Source organism: Pelodiscus sinensis, chromosome 2 (genome assembly GCF_052426305.1).
Source record: "Pelodiscus sinensis isolate ZL-2025 chromosome 2, ASM5242630v1, whole genome shotgun sequence".
NCBI classification, from domain to species: Eukaryota; Metazoa; Chordata; order Testudines; family Trionychidae; genus Pelodiscus; species Pelodiscus sinensis.
Genome location: NC_143053.1, coordinates 165,264,643 through 165,270,642, shown reverse-complemented (window position 1 = coordinate 165,270,642; position 6,000 = coordinate 165,264,643).

Here is a 6,000-nt window from a genome sequence, read left to right as displayed (position 1 = left end):
ACACATAATAAGCAGTGCTTAATTTATAATGGAGAATCACTATAGCTCAGTGGTTCTCAAACTTTTTGGTCTCAATGGAAACCTTTCCACAGATCACCAGTTGCTAATGGAAACACACTGTTAATTACATAATTACATCCAAGCTATTTTGCTAGTGCTGCAACTAGGGAGAATAGTTTAATTTAAATTATTAAACAGGTTAAGCATTTTAACTTTCTCATGTATTTATCAAACTTCATTTTAAATACAGTAAAATATTATTTTATGTCCAACAAAAAAGGTTTCAATGTTTTGTTTTATTTATGGCAGGGGCGGGGAACTTATTTTGTGTCAGGGGCTACTGACCCACAGAAAAATCAGTTGGGGACCTGCAATGAGGTGGACAAGCCTGACCTCCCTGCTGGAGGGTTTTCAGCACCCTGGCACAGTAGAGAAGTCCTCTGAGCAGAACAGAGGGGTGGCCTCTGCTGCAGCCAATCAGGGTGCAGCAGGCTTATATAAAAGGAGCTGCTAAGCCAGAGCTTGTCAGTTCCTTCTTGGAGGGCCACCCAGGCAGACCTCAGGTCTGACTGGGGAACACCGTCACTCTGGACAGCTCCAAGTGGGAGCTGGGGCATCTTACCTGGTCTGAGCCAGGTCCTGCAGCTGAAGGCTAACCAAGAAGCCAAAGACAACCCTGCAGAACCCAGGACAAGGGGAGCTCAACCACAAAGTCCTAGAGAAGGGCTAGATGAACCAGCATCCCGGGGAAGTGGCCCAGGGACATGACAGCAACTAAGACCTGCTGAGTTTCCTAGTAAACTGCTACTTATAGGATCCCTGGACTGGGACCAGGAGGACTGGGTGGTCCTGGGTCCTCCCCCCCGTGCCAAACCCCCCTGCAAACCGCATCCAGGGGGTAAAAGAAGAGGACTGATCTCTGGCCACTTACTGGATGCTGCCTTGCCCACATACAGGCAAGTAGAGACTGTAAGACTCCCCTCAGCCACCAAGGGGTGCTTGCCCAAAGAGTGGAACTTTTTACAGGACCACACAACTGAGAAGCAAAAAAACTCCTTCAAAAACCCCCAGCCTTCACTGATGTGGCCCCCAACTGAGACACCTCACTCCTCTGGTGTTCCAGCCCCATGGGGCGAGGGGAAGGGACATGGTTGACTGAGGTTCAGGGCTTCCCGTAGGCCATATTTTGCTTTTAGTGGAATTTATGGACCCCCTTAGAGTCTGGGATAGGGACAAAAAAGAGGAGTTCACTGTGTGAGACAGGGCTGCCAGTGAGTAGGATAGGGATGAGGTGCAGGATCTGGGAGGGAGGTTGGGTACAGAAGGGGGTGAGGGTACAAGGTCTGGGTGGGAAGTGGGGTGCAGAATCAGGCTGGGAGTAGGGTGCCTTACCAGAGGAAGTGAGCAGGAGCAAGGGAAGAGTCAAGAAGCAACCATGGGGTAGGATGTCTGGCTAGGAGGCAGGGAGTACCTAGGGCTAAAGCTGGGGGGCATAGTGGCTGAGGAGGTTCAGGGAGATGGGGCAGGGTGCCCCTGGGAATATGGCTGGGGTCAAAGTAGATCAGGGTGGAGGGGAGGTTCAGGGAAATGGAGCGGCAGGGGACACAAAGGCTTGGCACGGTGAGGCAGGGTGGGTGGGCAGGTGATCCCTGGGGTGTCCATCCCTGCAGAGGGTGGGGTACTACAGGGATTCAGTTGATGGCACCTTCAGGGGTTGGGCACTGAGGTGGCTCGACTCCTCTGCCCAAACTGAGTCTGCAGCAGCAGCGTGGACTCCCTGCTGCATGGGGGAAGAAGCCGCGGACCACTATTGGTTGGCGGACCACACTTTGAGAACCAATGCTATAGCTTCACATGTATCAAAGCAAAGTGCCTCATCAGAGTAATGGGATAAAAATCTGAAATATGGTTCACTAAAGAGGGGACTTGACCCTATTTAAGTTATAATATAGAGTACATTATATTTTACTGTATTTTTGTATTTATAGAGTTGCATGTTCTTTATGACAGGCAACAGTAGTCGATTTGTATAGTTATGGAGATGGATGTGTAGACAATGTTAAAATGAAGGAAATATTTATTTATCCAAATACTTAAATGGCTTTTTATGCTTCAGTCACTCTAATGCACCTACTTTGCTAACCTCCCTCTAATCCCTTCCAAAACATATTGAGTAGATAATGAGGCTACATAGTTGATAACACAAATTATTTCAAATTAATCAGTTTTAAAACTGCCACTTACAATGTTTGCTAATTTTATAGTAAAGAGATTCCCAAGTTGTGGTCTGTAGACCACTGTCTGTTTGCAGACAGCTGGCTGGTCAAATTCAGATGGCTCTCTTCCATATTTCTAGATGACTAATTTTCATACACAGTCTCCCTATTAAGATATGATCAATGGTATGAGAACATTTAATTATCCTTGCTTTAGCCTCTATGTTGGAGGTTAGGCACTAGTTAAGAAAGGGCTTTTTTCCCCTACAAATATGAAAATAAAAATCTCCAGATCTGCATTCATTTCAAATATCCCTTCTATGTTAGTTTGGAGTACTTCTCCACATAATCACAACAGTTTCTGATAGGTAACTTACTATACATAAACTGATATCCTTGTTTTCCAACAGAGAGCCCCTTTTTCATGTGCTTGTACATGAGTTGTTACATGTGTTCTGAACTAAACATAGTAAATCCTATTTTAGCACAGAGGGTTTATTTTTAACATTTTTTTCAAGAAAATCTCTCTGATGCTTTTATATTTGGATAATTATGAACACGGAAGTTTATTTATTTTAGATGCTTGGCAAATAAATAATGGCTTCACTGCTTTTTTTTTAAAACAAGTCTAAATAATGCTTTATTTGTACAGGCAGTCCCCGAGTTACGCAGATCCGACTTATGTCGGATCTGCACTTACGAACGGGGTTTTTCTCGCCCCGGAAGTCGCGGGCGGCGGGACCACCCAGACGCGCAGTGGTCCCACCACCACGTCCTCCGGGGCGAGAAAAGCTGCTCCGGGTGTCCCTGGTCTGCTGAGGGGGTCCCCAGCAGACCAGGGACACCCCGAGCAAAGCCGCAGAGGCGGCGGGGTCCCGCGCCTCTGCGGCTTTGCTCTGGAGCAAAGCCTTGGAGGCGCGGGACCCCGCCGCCTCTGCGGCTTTGCTCAGGGTGTCCCTGGTCTGCTGGGGACCTCTCCCAGCAGACCAGGGACACCCCGAGCAGACCAGGGACACCCGTAGCAAGGCCTTGGAGGCGGCGGGGTCCCGCGCCTCCAAGGCTTTGCTCCAGGTTTCCCTGGTCTGCTGGGGACCCCCCCCCCCAGCGGACCAGGGACACCCGGAGCAAAGCCTTGGAGGCGCGGGACTCCGCGTCCTCCGCGGCTTTGCTCCGGGTGTCCCTGGTCTGCTGGGGGTGGGGCGCAATTAGTGCGCTCCCCCTCCCCCCAGCAGATCAGGCTTTTGTTGTGGACGCCTGGGGTAGAGCAGCTGGGGTGCTGCCGGGTTGGTCCTGGGGGGACCTACCCGGCAGCGCCCCAGCTGTTCTGTCCCAGGCTCCAGATTCAGCCGCTGTTGAAACTGATCTGTGGCTGATTCCAGGAAGCTGGGGGCAGAGCAACTCTGCCTCCGGTTTCCGGTAGTCAGCCCCTGGTCAGTTTCAGCAGCAGCAGCTGAATCTGGAGCCAGTTCCGAGTTACGTACAAATTCAACTTAAGAACAAACCTAAAGTCCCTATCTTGTACGTAACCCGGGGACTGCCTGTATACCCAAAATGCCTGTGTATGTGAAGATACAGAGGTAAAATCCCTTTTTTTTTAAATTGAGCTTAATAGCAAAATTTCTTTTGGTGCTAGGTTTTCAACCTGGATGCTCAAAGAGTGCCAGGCAACATCCCAAATCTGGAAAGTAATCTTAATGTAATTTTTTTGGCAATTTGAAAATAATGTTTATTAGCCTGATTTTTCACATTTGCTTTCTGGTCAACCAAAATACAGTACAAGTTAGTCTCAAACATGGAAATTCGTGCAAAACAAGTACCTCTGCAGCTGCCAGATAGTAGCTGAATGTCTGGATGTTTTGTTAAAGATAGAGCAGGAATAAGATTTAATATCATGAGTAAACTTTCTCTTTGTTCAAAATATGAAAACCAAGCAGAGGATCAGGCCTACTTTCTGTCCATGAGACGTGACTTTGGATTCTTTTTTTTACACCATAACCTGCATTATACCCTTTATGATGAGTAAATCAAGACTTTCCAGAATAAGAGTCTAAAGGCAGATTCCTAAACCCATATTTAATCTTCTGAATAAGCTGCTGAAGTTTGAAAAGTGCAGAGTACTCAGCAACTGCTCTTGATATAAATGGGGTCTCAGATTGTTGAAAATCTGGGCACATTAATGTATGAACCTCATGCTAGATTCTGGTGTTCTAAAACTTTGGCCATAAAATTACACACCGAGGGATAAAAATTCTTCTTAACAGGTAATCCTAGTGAGAAACCCCTATGTATTAATATACCCAAAGGATCTTTCATGAAAGACCTTACACTCATAGGCTACGTCTACACTGGCCCCTTTTCCGGAAGGGGCATGTAAATTTCACTAGTCGTCATAGGGAAATCCGCGGGGGATTTAAATATCCCCCGCGGCATTTAAATAAAAATGTCCGCCGCTTTTTTCCGGCTTTTAAAAAAGCCGGAAAAGAGTGTCTAGACTGGCCCCGATCCTCCGGAAAAAGTGCCCTTTTCCGGAGGCTCTTATTCCTACTTCAAAGTAGGGCACTTTTTCCGGAGGATCGGGGCCAGTCTAGACGCTCTTTTCCGGCTTTTTTAAAAGCCGGAAAAAAGCGGCGGACATTTTTATTTAAATGCCGCGGGGGATATTTAAATCCCCCGCGGATTTCCCTACGACGACTAGTGAAATTTACATGCCCCTTCCGGAAAAGGGGCCAGTGTAGACGTAGCCATAGGGTATGTCTATACTACAAAGTTAATTCGAACTAACAGATGTTAGTTCGAATTAACTTTGATAGGCGCTGCACTAGCAAACCGCTAGTTCGAACTTAATTCGAACTAGCGGAGTGCTTCATTTGAAACAGGTAAACCTCATTCCACGAGGACTAACGCCTAGTTCGAATTAAGTAGTTCGAATTAAGGGCTGTGTAGCCACTTAATTTGAACTAGTGGGAGGCTAGCCCTCCCCAGCTTTCCCTGGTGGCCACTCTGGGCACCACCAGGGAAACTCTTCTGCCCCCCTTCTGGCCCCGGAGCCCTTAAAGGGGCACAGGCTGGCTACTGTGCCCGAGCCAGGTGCAAGCCTGCCATCACCCAGCCAGCAGACCCTGCACCTGGCACGGCTCGAGCCAGCCACCAGCTGCCACCCAGCCCTCCGCATCTTCCTGGGACCAGGCTGGTGGCTCCCGGGAGCCTGCCCTGGTCCGCAAGAGGCGGGCGCCCACCTGGTCTAGTGTGGACATTGTGGACCTCATCCATGACCTCCGCACTAGGCACAGGAAAGTGGCCGTCTAGAGCAGGATAGCTGCCAGCCTGGCCACCCAGGAGCAGGTTTGCATGAAAATCAGGGTGGTCCAGTGAGACCCCCGACCCTGAGCCCTGAGCTTAGAATGGCCGTACTGGGTCAGACTAAAGGTCCATCTAGCCCAGTAGCCTGTCTGCCAACAGTGGCCAACACTAGGGACCCTGGACGGGATGGACCAAAACAATGACCAAGCCATTTGTCTCATGCCATCCATCTCCAGCCTTCCACAAACAGAGGCCAGGGACACCATTCCTACCCTCTGGCTAATACCACTCCATGGACCCAGCCTCCATTAATTTCTCTAAATTCTCTTTAAACTCTGTTCTAGTTCTAGCCTTCACAGCCTCCTGCAGCAAGGAGTTCCACAGGTTGACTCTTTGCTTTGTGAAGAAGAACTCTCTTTTATTAGTTGAAGCCTGCTACCCATTCATTTCATTTGGTATCCTCTAGTCCTTCTATTATGGGAAC